General features: G+C 45.2%; 2 non-coding genes and 2 pseudogenes across 2 annotated transcripts; 3 read left to right on the top strand and 1 right to left on the bottom strand.

Annotated features, from left to right (window-relative positions):
• The first annotated feature begins 4753 nt into the window (after positions 1-4753).
• On the top strand, positions 4754-4955 carry LOC116419158 (annotated as a pseudogene).
• Positions 4956-8085: 3130 nt separating this feature from the next.
• Positions 8086-8279, top strand: LOC116419159 (annotated as a pseudogene).
• Positions 8280-17449: 9170 nt separating this feature from the next.
• On the top strand, positions 17450-17672 carry LOC111720478. Its single transcript, XR_002770153.1, has one exon. It is a non-coding gene; the product is annotated as a small nucleolar RNA U3 (small nucleolar RNA).
• A 4241-nt stretch (positions 17673-21913) lies between these two features.
• LOC111720482 lies at positions 21914-22129 on the bottom strand. The gene has a single exon (XR_002770157.2). It is a non-coding gene; the product is annotated as a small nucleolar RNA U3 (small nucleolar RNA).
• Between the last annotated feature and the right edge of the window lie 764 nt (positions 22130-22893).

The following is a 22893-nucleotide window of genomic DNA, read 5'->3' as shown; positions in this document are numbered from 1 at the left end:
AGCAGAAGCTGGGGGAGTTGGGGGTGAGTTGAATCTTTACCTTTGAAGACAAAAGATCTTCTCCCATTTCTCTTTCCTCCCTCCTAAAACCCTTCAAACCTACAACTGCTCCTACAAACCAATCTTTCATACATCACGATCATTCTCCTTTCCTTTTCCCTTCAGAAGTTTTGTGATATAGTAAACCCATATGTTCAGCAATATAGTAAACCCATATGTTCAGCAAACATAACCCATAATGTTAATAAATTACCTAATGTTTCAGAAGCAAACCAAATAGTTTTTTTTAAGTTTTTCTTCCTTCTGTCTGAGTGTTTCAAAACCACTAGCAGAAACTTCTTTTTCCTAGGTGGCATTAAGCAGATAAGGTTTTATCGCCATTACTTCTCTCTAGCAGACTTTGAAAACCTGCTTTTCAGGGAAAACTTCCCCACCAGTTTAAAATAGTCAAGTATTTTTGTTCTTTCACTTACAACTTAGTACAACAGGTTAAAAAGTTTAAAAACACAAAAAATTTCTTTATACCAAGCATAGTTGAAACTTGGAAATAACCAATTGCCAAATTTCTTAACCATTGTTCTTAAAATTTAACAGAGCTCTTCAAATCAACACAACAGACAAGTTACAAACACAGAAAAAAAATCACACAGACATAGGGCACAGTTACAACATTAAACAAAACATTTAACATATACAGACTAGGGGCTACCCAGACACCATAGAATAGCCCTGAGGGACGTTGTTGCAGCTCAAGAGTCTTCCCTGCCAGTATCCAAAGGGAGATTTTTAGGCTTCTGAGCCTCAGTTTGGTGCATTTCTCTGCCTTCAGAGAGAATGCCCAGAGAACCAGATAGTGCCAAAAGGCACTCAGAACCAGAGAGACACAAGTATACTTAAACACAAAGAGACAATAGACAAACAATTCCGGAACACAAAAGACAGACAACCAGCCAGGGCACTCCTACAGCGTCCTGTGGAGGCCAGTAGGTGTGACTATTGCTGCGTCCAGCGTAACCACCTACTATCCCAGAGTACTCACCCAGAATTAAACCGGTTCCCAGAACACTCAAAGCCAATTGAGTCAAATTTATGCTCCTCTCCGGTCGGTAAAGACAGACTACCAGGTCTGAGGCCGAGGAATGTCTCTCTTTGGCCACCCTCTAGAGTTGGTAACCCTCCTTACCCCCACCAATGAAAGGGAATGGCTGTCGAAATAGAGCCAAAACATCTGCTACCCAAAATGAATGCCCAGGTAAAGAAAAATAGGGCTCTAATGAAGTTTTAAAGCTTTATTACGGCCAGGTGATCCCCCAACACCAAGACTGGAGGGGTAGGAATGGTCCCGGGATATATTTATAGAAAGAAGAGAGAGACATCAAAATATTTCTTGATACATTTGTTATAATAAAGGAATTTCTATTCTAAACAGGAGGCAAAAAGTTATCACTTTAAGGGGGTCCTTCTCAGGTAACAGCAGCAGTATTTCTTTCTTTTTTTTTTCATCATCATTATTTATTGTAGCAAGGATATTGCCTTAAGGTCAATATAATGCTTCTAATTCTATGACACTGGATAGTTGATTAAAGAGTGGTTCAATAGCCTGCTTTCTCTTGCATTTATAAATACCTGTGCGAATGTTTTACCCATAGTTCAGTAAGCTGGTGACATTTGTTTCTTTTTTCAATTTTTAATAGCTTTTTATTTACAAGATATGCATGGGTAATTTTCATTTGAAATTGCCAAACCACCCAATTTTCCCCTTTTCCCTACCTTCCCCAGATGGGGTTGACCAATATATTTAGATATTTATAAAATAAGTATAAATTAAAACAATGTAAGTATAATGTCCAAAAGTTATTTTGGTACAAAAAGAATGGACTCGTATTATAAATTAGCCTGTGAAAGAAATAAAATTACGGGAAAAAATATGGTTGGGAATTCAATGTAATGGTTTTAGTCATCTCCCAGAGTTCTTTCTTGGGCGTGCTGGTTCATTATTACTGCTCCATTGGAAATGATTTGTTGATCCCTTGTGAGGATGGCGAGGTCCTGAGAACTGGTCATCGTATAGTATTGTTGTTGAAGATATAATGTCTCCTGGTCTTGCTCATTTCCTCAGCATCATTTGTGTTCTCCAGGCCTTTCAAATCATCCGTTTCATTTTTACCGAACAATAATGTTCCATAACATTCATATACCACAATTTATTCAGCCATTCTCCAACTGATGGGCATCCACTCAGTTTCCAGTTTCTAGCCACTACAAAAAGGGCTGCCACAAACATTTGTGCACATACCGGTCCCTTTCCCTTCTTTATAATGTCTTTGGCATATAAGCCCAGGAGTAACACAAAAGCACCATTTCTTTAAGCTTATCAGGTTGTCAGGGTGTCAGGTCTCTCAGGACAGTACATCTGGGTTGTTAAAAATACCATCTGCATTAGGGAGTGAAGAACTAGTAATAAACTTCTAACTACAAAGATTCAAGATTATGTTTCTCATGATCCCATTTGATGTGTTTTTCCACTTCACCTGTGCTGGCTAAAGTCCTAAAGAAGTCCTCTGCTTCCTTCATTTTGCTCAACTCTTTACTGGCTGGCTTCCAATCTCATCAATAATTGCCCCAAAGTTCCATGGAATAGTCTTTTCTGAAACCTCATGCTTCTTGACCTCTCTGCAACTCTTCACACTCTTATCAATTATTCTTTTCACCTTTTACTTCTCCCACCCAGTTCGGGGACTCTGCTCTCTTTGATTCTCCCCAACCTTTTTCTGGGTCTTCTTTTTCTCTTCCTTTTAATAATTGAACGAACTCAGAGAGATAATTTTAGAATGGACTTATCAGATCCAAACTATTCTCCCCCAATGTCCCATCTCCAATTTACTGGTAGACATCTTAAATTCCCATGACCAAAACTTTCTTTTGACTGTTGAGAAGACCACACAAAATCACCACTTCAGTGAAAAGGGCCACAGACAGTGGGGGAAGTCTGGGTGAGGTAAAAGAGCTTTCAGCCCCCAGGGAAATTTCTGACAATGTCTGGTTGATTTTACCCCCCTTGGGGGTCTCACCCCGGAAAAGGTGGGGGGAGGTGGGGGGGAAATGTGTTCTCCAAAGCAGGATACTTGCAAAAGAGGCAACTCCAAAAATGTTACTTAGAGTCAGCAAATTGCAATTTCTAGTGATGTAATTGTACAAAGGTGTTGAAGGCCGAGGTAATTTGAAATAAACAGACTCTATGTTTGACCATCCACGTGGGTTCCTGCCTCTTTACTCCTCCCGATCAAGGACCGGCGGTAAGATCCTCCGGGAAAGATCAACACTGTCCCTTTGACCCCTCACTCCCCACAGCCCCCCGGCTTTCCAATTCTACCCTCAAAGCTGCCGAATATGGCTCCTCCCCAATGGGATAGGGACCGAATGTTCCATTTCCTGTCTCTTTTTTTCTGTTTTCTCCTGTTCCCTCACCATTTGCCCAGCCTTTCCCTCCAATCACTTACATTCCATCTTCTCAGAGCCTTGATAGACAGAAATGGGAAAATGGCATCTGGCTCCCTCCCTGCTCTAGTTCTTATTCCCTATTCCTCCAGTCCATTACCAATTGCCACCAAAAGCAGGAAAAGTGGGCCTCCGTTGTGTGCAATCCATCTCACCCACTGATTTTGAGGGTTCCCACCATGCCCTCCCCATTGGGACAAGTGCCCGGGGGGAAGGTTGCTCCTCCCATCTGACTCCAGCTGGCAGACCCAGCCCCTGCTTTCTCCCTGGTCCAGAACATTCAGGAACTCTCAACCACCGCCAGCATCCAGCACCAGATCCGACCTTTGCCATGTCCCGCCATGGCCCCCTTGGCCCAGCCTCCTCTTGCATGATGACAAATCCCCTTTCCCCACTCACCTCAGCCCCAAACAAGCTCCCAGCCTGAGCTTCCTGGTCACCAAACTGTACCCCCTGTGTCTTTGCACACAGGTCCCCCTCCCCATCCCCTGAAATCTTCTCCCTCTGGATTCCATCTTGCCTCTGGGGACCAGATCACATAATCCAGCAGTTTACTGGACAGCAGCTGTAACAACTGACCGACCTATGCTCACAATCTATATAAATGGCCTTCCATTGGATAGGAACAGGTGAAAGTGTTGGCAGGCCTTCAACAGCAGCCCTGCTTAAAAAACCGAAGTACTCATTTTTAATCCTAATTGCTGTAAAACGTCTGGGGACCCTAAGCTCCCACACTGGCTGAGCCCAAGAGCAGCATGTACGAGAGAACTTTCCCCATTTTCCAAGTCGGGAGGAACCCCAGCTTCTCTTTGTTGGTCACTGATGCTCAGCACTTTCCCTTGGCAGAAGGGAAGCTTGTCAGGGACAGAGGCCAGGTGTGGAGATGGGGGCTGGGGGGGTGGAGCTTTCTGTGCCGTTTCCCCAGCTCCAGAAAGTGCCTGACCCAGAAGGGACACTGCCAATGCCCCCCACCCAAGGTAACAAAGGGCCTTAGGGGTGCTTCCCAGGTGCTTTCCATGTGATCCATCAACTCCTCAAGGGGAGGACTATGCAGAGCAGGAGTCTGGCTGGGAGGGGTCAGAGAGGGGTCTCCCAGGGGGGGAATTTGGGGCCATTGCCCATTGTTCCAAGAGGGCAAAGCGGCCCATGGTGGGACCCAGGAGGGGTGCGTGACTTGTGGGGGAGGGGGGAGGTGGAAGTGACCATGAGTGAAGGACCGGGGCCTGGAGGGGTCGGGGGTGGCGTGGTGTAACCCAAGACTATACTTTCAGGGTCATTTTGTATGTGACTAGAGAATTGGGCTGAAAGTGGCAAGAGTAACCACGAGGAGGGCTGGACCCCTCTTCTGAGCTGAAGCCGGTTATGGTGCTGCTTCTCAGCAGCTGTCACTTGTCATTGATGATCGTTCTTCCCTCCCTTTGGGTAGGGTGAGAGGAAGGGAACGCAGGCTGAGTGGCTCCTCCCTTAATAACTCATGTTGGAAAGTTAGATATGACTGAGTTCCCTTGTCCTAGAACTTTGCTTCTCAAAAAACCCCCAAACTAGTGGACAGATTATCAGGAAGAGGTCAGGCACAATACCTTTTAAGATTTCAGAAGGTGTCAATTCACTAGTTAGTTTTTTGGGCAAAATGAAAAGTATTCTAGGAGAAATTTAGCTTCTAACTAGGTTTGAAAAAAACTCCTCAAAATAGCAGCAAACTTTATTTTTAAACAAACTAATAAATATCAAAATCAGTATAATTTTATATTGGATATGACTGGTTTTTATACTGCCCCCAATCTCTGCCATCAACCCCCAGCCCCATTATTCTTTCAGAATAACACTTCTCTCCTTCCATTGCCTTCAGTTCCTCCCTCTTCCCCTTTCTTCCCCCTTAATTCTTCCCTGTTCTTCCCTGTATTCTCTTCTTCCCTTTTTTCTTTCATGGTTTCAATGGACGTTATTTTTGCCTCTTTCCATTTTGGATTCTAATTTAGGATCAGAAAATCTTTTAAAGATTTCAATATGAATATTTACCTTGGGAGCTTTGGTCATTTTAGAGAGTTCATGAAATCTTGATTTCCATTCATCCATTTGTCAGGCCTTGAGATAGCTAATTTGTTTATTTTTTTCAGTCTTTGATTTCAACATTTTTCTGGACTCATAAAGGTTAGTTTCTTTGGCCTTTAAAACCACCCTTAGGGCTGTTGTCTGTATGTGTGTGTGTGTGTGTGTGTATGTGTGGCAGGTGGGGGGGGGGGGAGCTTATCTAGACAAAAGTTAGGTGGATATAACAAATCTTTTGTCCTAAAAAGGCTGGACCAAAAATTGAAAGTTTTACTACAAAAACACATTTCCTTCCCTCCACAGATTTCTGTTTGAGGACCAAACAGAATGTATTCAGAAGCAGAATGGGAAACAATTAAGATTCAGGAGATGAAAATTGACAAGACTACGATGATGGAAAGGGAATTTAACTGGCAGCCTCTAAGAACATCAGGGACAATAGGGAGAATAATAAAGATCAGACTAGTTGCCTTTGATGATCATTCTACTCTTTCCTGGAAGAGAGCTTTGAAGAACCACAGCTGGGACCATGTTACTTTTCCAGAGTTTTTTCTTCCTCATTGGGTTCCAAAACATTTTTCCCTGAACCCCCCTTCACCTCTGGACACCCACCTCAGCCTTTTTCGTTGATTCTTTGTATCGAGGTTTGGCAAGGTTCCTTTCATTGATCTTAATGGAGTCATGGTGTATACGGTTTCCCTTTGGTTGTTGTTTTACTGGCCATCAGCACTATACAAATCTTGCCCTGTTTCCAAATTCTCCTGTCCTTGTCTCACCCTACCTAGGGGTGGGGGACAGGGAGAATGTCTGTAATATCCAGCATCCCCAACCCCTGTTTCCTTCCTTCTTCTCTCACCCCTACTTTTTCAATCTTTCTGCTTCTTTGTTGCCTACAAATGTCTGGGCCCATCTCCACAACAAACCCCTTAATCCTTCTTCCCCAGTGACTGTCGATGCATTTGTCCTTGCCTTTTTGTAGCTAAAACCTGGAAAAGGGCCCCCCTTCCCTTTTTCACGTTTCTTGAATCTCCAGTGTCTGACCCAACTCACATTCAATGAAATCTCTCCCAAGTTAAAATGAATGGTCTTTCCTAAACCCATCTTTTCCGACCTCTTGCAGCTCTTCACCTTTATTTTCTTTTTCCTTGTTCCAGTTTTAGGGACCTAATCCCCGGGTCTCTTCCAACCTATTATTCTGGGTCTTCTATTTTCCCTCTGTTTTATTTGACTGCATGATTTCAATTCCATAATTTAATTGTTTTCACAAATAATCCAAAATATGATCCAAGTCAAACCTTTCTTTTATCTCCCATCTCCAATTTACCAGTAGACATCTTAAATCAACATGACCAAAACTTTCTTTTCACTGCAGAGAAGACCACCATTTATAAAGTGGCAAAAATTACCACTGAAGTGTCATCTTTGACTTACAGGGAATATTCCCTTTTCTAGAGGATGAACAATAATTTTAACTTCCTGTTTTTTTTCATCCTGTTGACTCTTGTACCACTCCCTCATCTTTATTAGTCTCTCCTCCCTTCCCCAACCACTTCCCATCTTCAGGCCTTTTAGAGAATGATAAGGGAACCGGCATCTGGTCCTTCCCCTCCCCCTCCCCCAGTTCTTATTCCCCTTCCCCCTTCTGCCAATCAAACCCGCAGGAACAGGGGTCACATTGTGCAATCCACTGAGAGTCCCAGGGTTACCCACCATTGCCCTCCCCCATTGTGGACAAGTACCCAGGGGAAGCAAGGTCGCTGCCTCCCCACCTGGCTCCAGTGGAGACCAAGCCCTGCTGCTTCCCAAGAACATTCGAACTCCGACCCTGCCAGCATCCAGCAACAGATCCAACCTTTGCCATGTCTGCCATGGTCTCACCTGAAATGCACTCCACCCTCAGCCCCAAACAAGCTCCCAGCCTGAGCTTCCTGGTCACCAAACTGCACCCCCTGTGCCTTTGCACCCGGCTCCCCCTCCCTATCCCCTGGAATCCTCTCTCTCTGGATTCCATCTTGCCTCTGGGGACCCCAAGCTCCCACACTGGCTGAGCCCAAGGGCAGCATCTATGAGAGACCTTTCCCCATGTTGCCAGTCGGGAGGGATCCCGGCTTCTCTCCGTTGGTCACTGATGCCCTTTCCCTTGGAGAAGGGCTTTGGGACAGAGGCCAGGTGGGACATGGGGGGCGGGGGAGGGCTACTTGCTCTCTTCCCACTGAGCCCAGAAAGTGCCTACCCGAAGGGACACCGCCAATGCTGCCCCCAATTGCTAACAAAGGCCGGGGGCAGAGGGGGCTTCCCAGGTTTTCCATGTGATCTCATCAACTCCTCAAGGTGGAGGACTCAAGGCAGGAGTCTGGCTGGGAGGGCCAGAGGGGGTTCCCAGGGGGGAACTTGGGTGCCGTGCCCATTGTATCCCGGAGAGGGGCTGGGCCCAGGTGGGGACCGGGAGGGGCCGGGTGACTTGTGGGGGGGGCAGGGAGGGGCAGGAAGTGACCAGGGGGACCGTGGGCCTGGAGGGTCGGGGGGTGGTGCTGGGGTAAGACTATCTTTCAGGATCATTTCTATAGTATGGACTAGAAATTGTGGCTGAAAGTGGCACGGAGGTAACCACAGGAGGAGCTGAGGTTCTCTTCTAGCGTGAAGCCGGCTTTGGCTGTTCTGTAGCTGTCACGTGCCATTGATGATCGTTCTTCCCTTCTTTTGGGTTGGGGAGGAAGGGAACGGGTAAGGGTTTCCCCTTTTCCAACTTTTGAAAGTTAGAGTGACGGTTTTTTGTCCTGAACCTTTTCCTTGAAAATGCTGCCGAAGTCATTTCTTTTCCTTTTTCTTACTCTCGGGTCTTCTCGACACCCTGAATCTGACCTTTTTTCTTGTTATTTCCTTTCCCCCCTTCCGGGGGAATGTCTGTTCTTCATCCAGCAAGGTTCCCCTTTCCTTTGTACTTCTCACTCCCCTCTTTTCAATCTTCCCATCTTTCTGCTTTTCCTTTGCCAAAAGATCTCAGTGTCCTCCTACAAACCTCCCTCAGTCCTGTCCCCAGTGACTGTCATCCCATTTCTCTCTTGCCTTTGAAGTGACCAGGGGAGAGAAAAACAGGGCTGCCAAAATAATGAAGTTTTAACAGCGTTTATTACTGGCCAGGACTGATCCCCCCACACCAAGACTGGAGGGGTAGGAATGAGTGGCCTCAGGGCCATATGTCTATAGAAAGAAGAGAGACATCAAAAATGTTTCTTTGAAATTTGTCATAATAAAAAATTTTATTCTAAAAAGAAGCAAAAGTTATACCTAAGCGGTCATTCCCAGACAGCAAAAAAGGTATTTTTATAGTTTTTATTTACGTTATAACATGGGTATTCTTTCAGCATTGACAATTGCCAAACCTTTTTATTCTTTTTCCCTTCCCTCCCCATCCCTCCCCCGATGCAGGTTGAATGGTAAATATGAAAGTATAAGAAATACAATATAAGTATACATGTCCAAAGAGTTATTTTTGGGACAAAAAAATTGAGTTTGAAATAGTAAATTAGCCTGTAAGGAAATAAAAAAAGAGGTGGGATAAATATAGGGATTGGGAATTAATGTAAGGTTTTATATCTCCAGGTTCTTTCTTGGGTGCTGGTTCGTTCATTTGCCCATTGGAAATGATTTGGTTGATCTGTTGTGGGATGGCGGGCCACAGAACTGGTCATCGATAGTATTGTTGTTGAAGTATATAATCTCCTGGTCCTGTCATTTCCTCAGCATCGTTGTAAGTCTCCCAGGACTTTTTGAAATCATCCCTTTTTCCAACAATAATGTTCCTCATTATATAACAATTTATTCAGCCATTCTCCAACTGATGGGCATCCACCAGTTTCCAAATTTCAATACAAAAGGCTGCCACAAACATTTGTGCACATACCGGTCCCTTTCCCTTCTTTAAGATCTCTTTGGGATATAAGCCCAGTAGTAACACAAAAGAACCATTTCTTTAAGCTTATCAGGTTGTCAGGGTGTCAGGTCTCTCAGGACAGTACATCTGGTTTGTTAAAAATACCATCTGCATTAGGGAGTGAAGAACTAGTAATAAACTTCTAACTATAAAGAATCAAGATTATGTTTCTCACGGTTCCATTTGGGGTGTTTTTCCACTTCACTCTCCCCTTTTCTTGAGGCCGTCAGGACTGGACCATCAAGGCCAGGGGAAGTAATGACTTTTACAAACAATTTAAACCTGGATCCCCTGAATACTTGGCCAAAAATTAATTAGGCACGGGGGCCATCAGTAGAAGAGAAAAGGAAAGGGGCCTATCGGGGGTCCAAGGGAGGAAGGGGCAATTGAAAGGATGGGACCCAAGACATGGATTGGCACGTTTTCCGTCCTCAATTCGGTGTCTAAAGCAGAGGGACCTCCATTGCCCCTTTTGGGCGAGCGCCCTGGGATACCCCCCCTCCGCAAGAAAGGAAAATCTGGCCCTGGAGGATTCTTGGGCCTTCGAAGGAATGTAGGGAGTTCTCCAAGAGGAATATGATTTCCCAGGCCCTTTAAATCCTGGCCCACCTGGGAACCCAGAGCCAGCAGCTGGCTGTCCCCATGGATTGGGGCAGGGTCCCCACAGCTGCGGAGCCTGCTACCCTCAACCCCACTAGGAGGGGGAACTAGACTAGGAGCAGCCCTCCTTGCCCTGTTTAACAGACCAGCATATACTTTGGCCCCTTCCTCAGAATACAGAGACCCCAGGGATTGCAGGAGGCAAAGCCCGGGATTTTCCAACCAAAGGAATTATATACAAGGGGTTAGTCCCACAGTGCATGCAAAAGAGGACCCTGCGGGGGCCGGTATTAGGGAGTTTACGGTATCCTTGTGTGGAGGGGAGACCCTTGGTAACTACTACATGGAGCTTCTTGTACAGGGAGCACTCCAGATCATAGCCCTCTGACTAGATGCACCTGCCTCCCCCTCCCTCCCAAAAAGTTACCCTGGGAACGTGGGCGGTGCTCTGGGGGGTCAGGTTCTGGGGACGCCCATGCCCACAAAGGGGGGGTCCAGGCAGAGCCAGCAGCTTGTGGTGAGGGTGGGGTGGTTCACCCCGATAACGCTGACATAAAGGTCCCATAGGGAGACAGCAGTTGGAGCCGCAGGGGGTGTCATGTTTCCCCCTCCAGAGGAGAAGTGGCCATGGCTGGTCCCTGGGTAAATGAGTGGGATTAATAACTGCATTAAGGCTTCTGGGGAGGCTTTCCCTTGGGAGGCTCCTTCTCTGGGTGGTGAGCAGGGCTCCCAGATCTCTTCCTGCCACATAGAACCTGACGCCCCGGGGCCTCCCTGGGAGCTGGCATAGGTCGGGATGGAACCAGGGCTCCCCGTGAGTCTCATTCCGGGCCTCCACCTCCCCCAGTAGTTCCCATTAGGGTCCACATCTATGGGGAGAATAGTGGCCGGGGTCCCCCAATGTGGGGGGAGCAAGAGGGAGGATCCGGCCACAACAGGGGATAAGATAGGAAACCACCATCTTCCTGAGTGTGTCCCACGGGCACGTGGGGAGCAGGGCAAGGTCTCCCAGAAATAGGCCCGAGTTCCCCACCCTGCTGAGGGGTTGGAGAGGACGGCCTGGGGGCTGGTCCCTCAGGGTTCCAGGGCAGGATCCCATCCCCCGGGGGGAGGCCCGGCCCAGCAGCCGGGGGCGCCAGGAGGCCGGGCACAGGCCGGGTACGGAGCCCTGACACTGCCCAGGGGTCCCGGAGGCCTGTAGGGACTTGAAAAGGGAACCATAAGCAACATCCTGAGAGCCCCCCTGCCCCATGTGGGGAAGGATGGGGGTGGAGAACCAAACAGGTTCCACCCAGGCCCTACTCCCCAACCGGGCCCAAAATGTGCTCCTTGTCCTCCTGACCTGAGCCCTGTGGTCCGGGGAAGTGGGGCCATGGAACCGGGGGTTTGGGCCTGAACATGAAACAAAGGCCGGGCCTTGTCAGACTTGAGGGAGAAAGGGAGCCCGAACCAGGGGTCCTTCCAGTCACAGGGTCCTTGGCCACAACCAAAGCAGATTCGGTTTTACAGGAAAGGGGCCTACCTCAGTTTCCCTGAATTGTTCTGCCTCAGTTCCACTGTTTCCAAACCCCCTTCTTTTTGGATGATAACTTAGGGCTAGTTATACATGTGCCAACCCGATAAGGGGGAGTTCAACAAAACCAGGCCGCTGACCCCTTAGGCCTCAAAGATCCTCTTGGTTGCTCATGGCCAGGGGCGGGGGCCCTGCAAAGGACTTGGATTTTCCAAAATTCTTCCTCTTTCCCCAATTTCATCTCTTCTTCCCTCCCCTTGTTCTCTAGGCAAGTGGAATCATCCAAAAGCAAATAAATTGTCAAATAACCATCCCATATAAATCCCAAGAGTGAATTCCTACACATTTTATAGTTGGGTTTCCTAAAAATCATTCAAACATAACAGCAGGAGTTACACAATTTAAACAATCTCCATCCCAGTCTCAACACACAGTAATAAATGACCCATTCAGGGTTTAACGGTCATTCATCAGCTATTGTCCAATTCCCCATATCAGTCTACCAGGGGCAGGGGGCGAAACGTCTCATCTAAAAACTGCTTCATGGTAGGGAAAAGAAGCTGAGACAGAAGCTGGCCCAGAAGGACTGCTGCAAGATGAGGGGAGGCCAAAATAGACCCAAAGCAGCTGCCCATGGAAAAAAACATGCTTTCCCAGGAGGCCAAATGACTGTCAGTTGTAGTCCCAATTAAAAAGCAGTTAGGTTTCAATCTAAGTAGGCAGTGTCATGTTGAAATTATAAATCATTTTGCTTTAAAATACCCAAAATAAAAATTCCAAATTAATTTCCCAAAGAAACATTTTCAAATAAAAAACCCAAAAGAAACCTTTAAATGATTTTAACAATCAATAAAACTTATAAGAATAGCTCAATCCCACATAAAAGAATCTGAAAGATTCTTTAAACCCAATTGCTTTTAAAATAATTTTACCAAATCAAGATCACATCAACTTAACCTTTCAAGGAAACATTTTGTCCAAAAAACCCAAAACAAATGTAGGGTGTCCCTTTAAAACGTTCTTGCACGGCGGACTTGATTTAAAAAGAAAAAAAAAAGGTGAAACACAGTTGGGGAGGAGGGAAGAAGGAAAGGGAAGGTGAGCTAAATTCACAAAAGATTCCCCCCTGTTCCCCAGGTTCCCCCACAGAAATCTTCCATTAAAACCTTTCCTTTTTCTCTTCCTTTAACTTTTTCTTTCCTCAGGACATACTTAAACACATTTTTAACAACCTTCATTAGATGCTCCATTACAAAGTAGAAACTGGGGAGTGAGGGGTGGATTGAATTTTACCTTTGAAGACAAAAATCTTCTCCATTTCTCTTCCTCCCTCCTAAAACCCTTCAACCTCAACTGTCCCTAAAACCACCCATCACCAAACTTTCCTTTCCTTTTCCCCTTCAAAGTTTTAAGATTCACAAACAGTATTTAATAACTCTATAAAACCCACATTTCACAAACATAAATAATATTAACAAATTACCTAATTTTGAAGCAAACCAAATAGTTTTTTTTAAGTTTTAGTTCTTCTGCCAGGTTTTAAAGGACTAGCAAAACTTCTTTTCTCCCAGGTGATAAAAGAGATAAGGTTTTATCCATTCCTCTAGTGGCTTTGAAAACCTGTTTGGAAAAACCCCACCAGTTTAAAAAATAGTCAAGTTTTTTTTGTTCTTTCACTTACAACTTAGTACAACAGGTTAAAAAGTTTAAAAACACAGAAAATATTTCTTTATACCAAGCACAGTTGCAACTTGGAAATAACCAATTGCCAAATTTCTTAACCATTGTTCTTAAAATTTAACAGAGTTCTTTAAATCAACACAAAAGACAAGTCACAAACACAGAACAGAAATCACACAGACCTAGGGCACAGTTACAACATTAAACAAAACATTTAACATATACAGACTAGGGGCTATCCAGACACCAGCCCTGAGGGAAGTTGTTGCAGCTCAAGAGTCTTCCCTGCCAGGATCCAAGGGAGATTTTTGCCTCTGAGTTCATTTTATTTGCCTTCAAGAAATCCCAGAGAACCAGACAGTGCCAAAATGCAGTCAGAAGCAGAGCTGTGCCACTGGCACAGAAAACCAGAAAGACACAAGTACCCTTAAACACAAAGAGACAGTAGACAAACAATTCCCAACACAAAACACAGACAACCAGCCATGGCACTCCTACAGTATCCTGTGGAGGCCGGTAGGCGTGATTATTTCTGGGTCCAGTGTAACCACCTACTAACCCAGAGTACTCACCCAGAATTAAACCGGTTCCCAGAACACTCAAAGCCAATTGAGTCAAATGTATGTCTCCTTTCTGGTGGGCAAAGGTGGATTACCAGGCCTGAGCCCAAGGAATGTCTCTCCTTGGCCACCCTCTAGAGCCGGTAATCCCCCTTACCCCCCCAATGTAAGGGAATGGCTGTCGAAACAGAGCCAAAGGTTTATCTCCCCTTCCAAAAAAGTCCCAGGTAGAGAAAAAATAGGGCATCAAAATAATGAAAGTTTTAACAGGTTTATTACTGACCAGGACATCCCCCAACACCAAGACTGGAGGGGTGGGAAAGGGCCTAGCCATATTTATAGAAAGAAAGAGAGACATCAAAATGTTCCTTGAACATTTTTATAATAAAGGAATTTTATTCTAAACAGGAGGCAAAAGTTATCACTTTAAAGGAGTCATTCTCACACAGAAAAGGTATTTTTTTTTTTTTCATCATCATTATTTATTTAAAGGATTTCCTTAAAGGTCAATATAACTTCTAATTTAACACTGGAAGTTGATTAAAAGTGGTTAATTCCTCTTTTCTTTGCATTTATAAATACCTGTGGGAATGTTTCCCAAACAGTAAGTGGAACATTTATTTCTTTTTTCAATTTTAATAGCTTTTTTTACAAGTTATTGGCTGGGTAATTTTACAGCATTGACAATTCCAAACCTTTGTTCCAATTTTTCCCCCTTCCCCCACCCCCCTGAAATGGAAGGTTGACTAATACATTTAAATATGTAAAATAAAAAATACAAAATAATTATTTAAGTCCAAACAGTTATTTTGCTTACAAAAAGAATGGACTTGAAATATTATACAATTAGTCTGTGAAGGAAATAAAAAAGAGGAGGCAAAAATAGAAGGATTGGGAATTAATGTAATGGTTCTTAGTCATCCCCGATTCTTTCGCTGGGGTGTGGTTTTGGTTCAATGCCCATTGGAGCTGATTTGGCATCTCATTGGAAGAGGCCACCATCAGAATATCATGACATCATATGTAATTGTTTTGAGTAAATAATGATCTCCTGGTCCTCCATTTACTCAGCATCAGTTCGGTAATCCTCCAGGCCTTTCTAAATCATCCTGTTGGTCATTTTATAGAACAAAATATTCCATAATATTCTTATGCCAAGTTTATTCAGCCATTTAATTAGGGCATCCACTCAGTTTCCAGTTTCTGGCCACTACAAAAAGGCTGCCACAAACATTCTTGCACATGTGGGTCGCTTTCCCTTCTTTAAGATCTTTTTGAGATATAAGCCTAGTAGTAACACAGAAGCACTATTTTTTTGAGCTTATCAGGTAATCAAGGTCTCAGGTCTCTCAGGACAGTACATCTGGGTTGTTAAAACTACCATCTGTATTAGGGATTGAAGAACTAGTAATAAACTTTAACACAAAGACAAATTATGTTTCTCATGATCCCATTTGATGTGTTTTTCCACTTCACCTGTGCTGGCTAAAGTCCTAAAGAAGTCCTCTGCTTCCTTCATTTTGCTCAACTCTTTACTGGCTGGCTTCCAATCTCATCATCCAATGAATCTGCTCTTTCCAAAGTTCCATGGAATGGTCTTTTCTGAAACCTCATGCTTCTTGACCTCTCTGCAGCTCTTCACACTCTTATCAATTATTCTTTTCACCTTGTTACTTCTCCTAATTCGAGTTCGTAGGGACTCTGCTCTCTCTTGATTCTCTCCCAACCTTTTGTTCTGGGTTTTCTATTTTCTCTCTATCCTATTTAATGAATTGAATGACCATCTCTAGAGAGATAATTTTAGAATGGACTTATCTGATCCAAACTATTCCCCCCCAATGTCCCATCTCCAATTTACAGTTAGACATCTTAAATCTCCATGAACAAAACTTGCTTTTGTCGAGAAGACCACACAAAATCACCATTTCAGTGAAAAGGGCCACAGACAATGGGGGAAGTCTGGGTGAGGTATAAGATCCTTCAGTCCCCAGGGAACCTGCTGACAATATCTGATTGAGCTCTCACCCCCTTGGGGGCATCTCAGCCTTCCTGCAAAGTCGGGGTGGGTGGTGGGGCGTGACAACCTGTGTTCTCCTTGAGGCAGAGGTACTTGCAACAGAGGTAACTCCACAATAAGAGCAAGGTGCTTACATACGCAGTGTGTTCTACTGATGTAATTGTATGTAGGTGTTGAAAGCCAAAGTAATTTGAAATAAACACCAGGACCATCCCGGGTTCCTGCCTCTTCTCCTCCCAAGATCAGGACTCAGGCTGGTGTCCTCCAGGAGCAAGATCATACCTTGGTCCTTTGACCCTCACCCCTCCCAAAATCCAACTTTCCACCCAATTCTACCCTCAAGAGTGCCCAATATGGCCCTCACCGGACAGACCAAAATTTCCTTTCCTTCTTTTCCTCTGTTTTCTCTCCTGCTGTCTCCTCACCATTTGTCCAGCCTTTCCCTCCAATCACTTACATTCCATCTTCTCAGAGCTTTGACAGAGAGAAATGGGAAAATGGCATCTGGGTCCCTGCCTGCTCTAGTTCTTATTCCCTATTCCTCCAGTCCATTACCAGTTGCCATCAACAGTAGGAAAAGTGGGCCTACGCTGTGTGCAATCCATCTCACCCACTGATTTTGCAAGAGGTTGCCCACCATTGCCCTCCCCCACTGTGGACAAGTGCCCAGGGGAAGCAAGCTGGCTGCCTCCCCACCTGGCTCCAGCTGGCAGACCCAGCCCCTGCTTTCTCCCTGGTCCAGAACATTCAGTAACTCCCGACCACTGCCAGCATCCAGCACCAGATCCGACCTTTGCCATGTCTGCCATGAGCTCACCAAGCCTGGCTCAGCCTCCCTCTCTGCATGATGACACACAGCCCCCTTCTCCACCTCCTGAAATGCACTCCACCCTCAGCCCCAAACAAGCTCCCAGCCTGAGCTTCCTGGTCACCAAACTGCACCCCCTGTGCCTTTGCACACGGCTCCCCCTCCCCATCCCCTGGAATCCTCTCCCTCTGGATTCCATCTTGCCTCTGGGGCCCCCAAGCTCCCACACTTGGCTGAGCCCAAGGGCAGCATCTATGAGAGACCTTTCCCCATTTTCCCAGTCGGGAGGGATCCCGGCTTCTCTCCGTTGGTCACTGATGCTCAGCACTTTCCCTTGGCAGAAGGGAAGCTTGTCAGGGACAGAGGCCAGGTGTGAGATGGCGGTAGGGCGAGGAGCCACTTTGTGCTCTGCTCTTCCCCTGAGCTCCAGAAAGGCCTGACCCGAAGGGACATAGCCAATGCTGCCCCCACCCAGGTGCTAACAAAGGCCATGGGCAGAGTGGGTGCTTCCCAGGTTCTTTCCATGTGATCTCATCAACTCCTCAAGGTGTGAGGACTATGCTAATGAGCAGGAGTCTGGCTGGGAGGGCTCAGAGAGGGGTCTCCCAGGTGGGGGAACTTGGGTGCCGTTGCCCTTTGGATCCACGACCAGGGGCTGAAGGCGGCCCATGGTGGGGACCGAAGAGGGGCTGGGTGACTTGTGGGGGGAGGCGGGGGAGGTGCAGGAAGTGACCATGAGTAGAAGGGCCGTGGGCCTGGCAGGGGTCGGAGCGGCGGGGGACTGGGAGGCAAGACTATACTTTCAGGGATCATTTCTATAGTATGTGACTAGAGAATTGTAGCTGAAAGTGTAGCACGGAGGTAACCACGAGGAGGAGGAGGAGAAGGAGCATTCCCTTCTGAGCGTGAAGCTGGCTTGTGGTGCTGCTTCTCAGCAGCTGTCACTTGCCATTGATGATCGTTCTTCCCTTCTTTCGGCTTGGGTGAGAGGAAGGGAAAGCAGACTGAGTGGCTCCTCTCTTATTAGCTAGTATCAAAAAAATAGATGTTACTAATTTACTTGCTTTGTTTTTGCTCCTGATATTTGGACTTTTGATTTCTAGCTAAAAAACCAATGTTGCCAGTGAGTTAATAACTCTTGGCAAACTAATTGAAAGAACCGAAGTGAGGTCACAAGCAGAAGTTATGGCAAAGGCTGATCTGGTGCTGGATGCTGGCAGTGGTCGGAGTTACTTGCTCCTTGACCAGGGAGCAAGCGTGGCTGGGTCTGCCAGCTGGAGTCAGGTGGGGAGGTGACTTTGCTTCTCCTGGGTACTTGTCCACAGTGGGGGAGGGCAATGTTGGCAACCCCTGGGACTATCAGTAGAATAATCACTGACCTAGGTGGCACCAGGCAGTGCCCGGAAGGGGGAGGAAGGTATAGGCAAGAGGAGGGTTTTAAGGTGGGGCCCAAATATCATTCTGCCCTAACTCCTTGGCAAAGACCTGAGGAGATGCAGTGGGTTTTGGGGATGGGAGGAGTAAGGGTGCAGGTGGGGAGTTATATGGAGAAGTGGAGGAACTAGGGGAAGGAAAAAGGAGCCCATCATCTTTAAATCAAGGTGAATGAAAGGATGAGTGAGATCAAACCTTTACCATCCCGCAAGACTGGTCTGTCAGTGGAGGGAATTTATCATATCCTCAGTGGGCCCCAGCTCCTTGACACTCTCCTAGATGTATTTATTCTGGCCAATTCTTTGCCTAGCCCCTTCTGCTGGTGCATGTTCCTCTCAAATACCAGCCTAAGAGGCAAGGTACCCAGTCTGAATTTGATTCTTTTCTCCCTGTCCTGACCTTGGAGATTAAATATTAGTAGGCAATTAATATTTTTGTTTTTATCAATTAACTTTGCTCATTATTTTCTCTTCCTTCTTCCTATATTTTTTCAGTTAAGAGTGTTATTATTCCTTATATGTAATCATTCTCTGGGAGGGATAGATGAAAGGTATTCTGGGAGAAATTTTAGTATTGTAAAAAAAAAAAACCACACAAAATAGCAGCCCACTTTAATTTTAAAAAATAATTAAAAGAAGCTAAGCCAACATGGCAGAGAGGAATCAAAACATTGCCTGAGTTCTCCCCAGGTTTCCTCAGAATCCATGCTAGGTCAAGCTTCTGAATGGATTTTGAAGTGACAGAACCCACAAACGTTCTGCGTGTAATAATTTTCCAGCTTAAAATATCCTGGAAGAACTTCAGGAAAGCTCTGTCTCATTGGGAAGAGGGAATACAGCCCAATACAGGCAAAGCAGGGAGAAGTGCCAAGCAGGGAGGCCCAGCAGGGAATCTAGCAGGAGGCTTAGTCAGATAAAAGCTGCCATACTGGAACCTGGTTCAGAAGGCCAGTGGATCAGCAGGCCAGTTCTGAGACCTCCAACTACAGAAGACAAATTGTGAGTCTCTGAACACTAGCATAACAGGTGAGACTTGGCCAGGTCCACCCAGAGCAGTGTGAAAGCTTGCAGCATTACCAGCCCAGCAGTGAGAGGCCCATGAGCCCTGAGAAAAAAGCATTTCTCCCATAGCCTAAGGGCAGAGCTAAACTTTTAAAAATGAGCAAAAAATGCATAAAGAGCTCTGATCATAGAAAGCTACTACAGAGACTGAGAAGATCCTAACACAAACCCAGAAGAGGATAGCAAAGAAAAAATTACTTCAGGTGAAGCCTCAAAGAGGAATATGACTGGACTCCAGCTCAAAAGACTCTCTTGGAAGAGTTCAAAAAGGACTTTAAAAGAGAGAGAGAAGAAACAAAAGGGAAAGAAATGAGTACTATGCAAGTGAAGTATGAAAGTTTGGGGAAAAGAGCCAACAGATTAGAAAAGGAAACAGACATTGACGGAAGAAAAGAACTCTTTAAAAATAAATTTGCCAAAATGGGAAAAGAAAATAACTTTTGGAAAAATAGAATTGGTGAAGTGGAAAAAGAGAATAGCTCCTTAAAAAATAGAATTAGCAAAATGAATAAAACAAGTCCTTTAAAAGTACAGTTGTCCAAATGCAAAAGCAGGTATTAAAAAAAAGCTAACTGAAGAAAATAATTCACTAAAAATTAGAATTGGACAAATAAAAGTGAACATCTCAATGAGGCATCAAGAATCAGTCAAACAAAACCAAAATGACGAAAACTTAGGAGAAAATGTAAAACATCTCATTAGAAAAATAACTGAGATTCAGGAGCGACGTCTAAGGAAAGCTATGATGAAAAAAAGAATCTGGAGAATATCTTTCAAGAAACCATCAAGAAAAAACTTCCCTGAAATCCTAGAAGCTGAGAGTAAAATAGTCATTGAAAGAATCCACCAATCACCTACTGAAAAGATACCAAAATGAAAATTTTAAGAAATAATGTAGCTAAATTCCAGAATTATCAGGTCAAAGAGAAAATATTGTAAACTGCCAGCCATAAAGGAATAATACAAATATTGAGGAGTCACAATCAGGATTATCCAGGACCTAGCAGTTTTCACAGTAAGGGATTGAAGGACCTGGAATATGATATTTCAGAAGAGCTTGTAGTCCACTCAAAAATCCACTCCCCAGCAAAACTAAGTATTATCTTTCAGGGGAAAAGGTAAACATTCAATGAAATAGGGGCTTTTCTATCATTTGTGATGCAAAGACCAGAGGTAAATTAGGAGAACAAGGAATGGCCTACCTCTCAGAACTGTGGAGAAGGAAGGAATTTATGACCAAAGAAGGGCTACAGAACATTATGAAATGCAAAATGAATAATTTTGATTATATTAAATTTAAAAGGTTCTGTACTAACAAAACCAATGCATCCAAGATTAGAAGGGAAGCAGAAAACTGGGGGAAATTTTTTACATGCAGTGTTTCTGAAAAAGGCGCCATTTCCAAAATATGTAGAGAATTGACTCAAATTTTTAAGAATATAAGCCATTTTCCATTTGATAAGTAGTCAAAGATTATGAATAGACAATTTTCAATTGAAGAAATGTGTCATTTATCATATGACAAATGCTTAAATCACTACTGACGGAGGAATGCAAGTGAAGACAACTCAAAGGTACTACATTATATCTCCTCAGATTGGTTAAGATGACAGGAAAAGATAATGATAAATGTTGGAGGATGGGAAAACTGGGGATATTAATACATTGTTGGTGGAGTTGTGAACTGATTCAATCCATTCTGGAAAGCACTGGGAACCAACCCAAAGGGCTATCAAACCTGCATACTTTGATCTTTCAGTGTCTCTACTGGGTCTGTATCCAAAAGAGATCATAAAAAAGGGAAAATACATTGAATTCAATCCCTATTTATGCCCACCTGCATTTTTTATTACCCTTCACAGTACACCACACCATTCAAACTCCAATTCTTTTGTCCAGCAAAATAACTCTTTGGACATGTATACTTATATTGTATTTAACTTATACTTTAACATATTTACCATGTCAACCTGCCATCTGGGGGAGGGGATGGGGAGAAGGAAGGGAAAAATTGGAATAAAAGGTTTGGCAATTGTCAATGCTGAAAGAATACCCATGTATATAACTTGTAAATAAAAAGCTATAAAAAATACTGCTTATTTGCTGTCTGGGAATGACCCGCTTAGAGTGATAACTTTTTGCTTCTTGTTTAGAATAGAAATTCCTTTATTATGACAAATGTATCAAGAAACATTTTGATGTCTCTCTCTCTTCTTTCTATAGACATATGGCCCTAAGGCCACTCATTCCTGACCCCTCCAGTCTTGGTGTGGGGGGATCAGTCCTGGCCAGTAATAAACGCTGTTAAAACTTCATTATTTTGGCAGCCCTGTTTTTCTCTCCCCTGGTCACTTCAAAGGCAAGAGAGAAATGGGATGACAGTCACTGGGGACAGGACTGAGGGAGGGATTTGTCAGGAGGAGAGACACTGAGATCTATTTGTAGGCAAAGAAAGAAGCAGCTAGAAGATGGGGAAGATTGAAAAGAGGTAGGGAGTGAGCGAAGTAGCAAGGCGGCAGCTTAACTCAAGGAGCAGAAAGAATAGACACAACCCCAAGGAAGGGGGGCGGCTTTGACAAGGACATGGGAAGCAAGAGAAAAAGGGTCAGATTTGCAGGGTGTCTGAGTAAAGACCCCAGAGAGTAAGAAAAAGGAAAGAAATGACTCGTACAGGCAGCAGTTTTTCAAGGAGAAAGGAAGGTTCCAGGACAAAGAAACTCATCACATCTAACTTTTCAACATAAGTTGGAAAAGGAGGAGCCACTCAGCCTGTGTTCCCTTCCTCTCACCCAACCCGAAGGAAGGAAGAACGATCATCAATGGCAAGTGACAGCTGCTGAGAAGCAGCACCACAAGCCAGCTTCATGCTCAGAAGAGAACGCTCCAGCTCCTCCTCGTGGTTACCTCCATGCTATACTTTCAGCCACAATTCTCTAGTCACATACTATAGAAATGATCCCTGAAAGTATAGTCTTAGCTCCCAGCACCACGCCACCCCGACCCCTGCCAGGCCCACGGTCCTTCTACTCATGGTCACTTCCTGCACCTCCCTGCCTCCCCCCACAAGTCACCCGGCCCCTCCTCGGTCCCCACCATGGGCCGCTTTCAGCCCCTGCTCCGGGATACAATGGGCAACGGCACCCAAGTTCCCCCACCTGGGAGACCCCTCTCTGAGCCCTCCCAGCCAGACTCCTGCTCATTAGCATAGTCTTCACACCTTGAGGAGTTACGAGACTCACATGGAAAGCACCTGGGAAGCAATTCCCACTCCTGCCCATGGCCCTTGTTAGGCAATTGGGTGGGGGGCAGCATCATTGAGTGTCCCTTCTGTCAGGCACTTTCTGGAGCTCAGTGGGAAGAGCAGAGCACAGAGTGAGCTCCTCCCCCCAGCCCCCATGTCCACACCTGGCCTCTGTCCCTGACAAGCTTCCCTTCTGCCAAGGGAAAGTGCTGAGCATCAGTGACCAACGGAGGAGGCTGATCCCTGACTGGCAACATGGGAAAGGGTCTCTCTCATAGATGTGTCTTTGCCCAGCCAAGTGGGAGCTTGGGGTCCCTAGAGGTGATGGAATCCAGGAGAGATGGATTCCAGGGATGGGAGGGGAGTTAAAAAAGGCAAAGGGGCAATTTGGTGACCAGGAAGCCCAGCTGGGAGCTTGTTGTTTGGGGCTGAGGTAGAGGGGGAAGAGGGCCATGTGTCATCATGCAGAGAGGGAGGCTGAGCCAGGCTTAGTGAGCT

Source organism: Sarcophilus harrisii, chromosome 4, assembly GCF_902635505.1.
Source record: "Sarcophilus harrisii chromosome 4, mSarHar1.11, whole genome shotgun sequence".
NCBI lineage: Eukaryota > Metazoa > Chordata > Mammalia > Dasyuromorphia > Dasyuridae > Sarcophilus > Sarcophilus harrisii.
The sequence above is the reverse complement of the archived record's forward strand: the minus strand, read 5'-3'. Positions and strand labels throughout refer to the sequence as shown.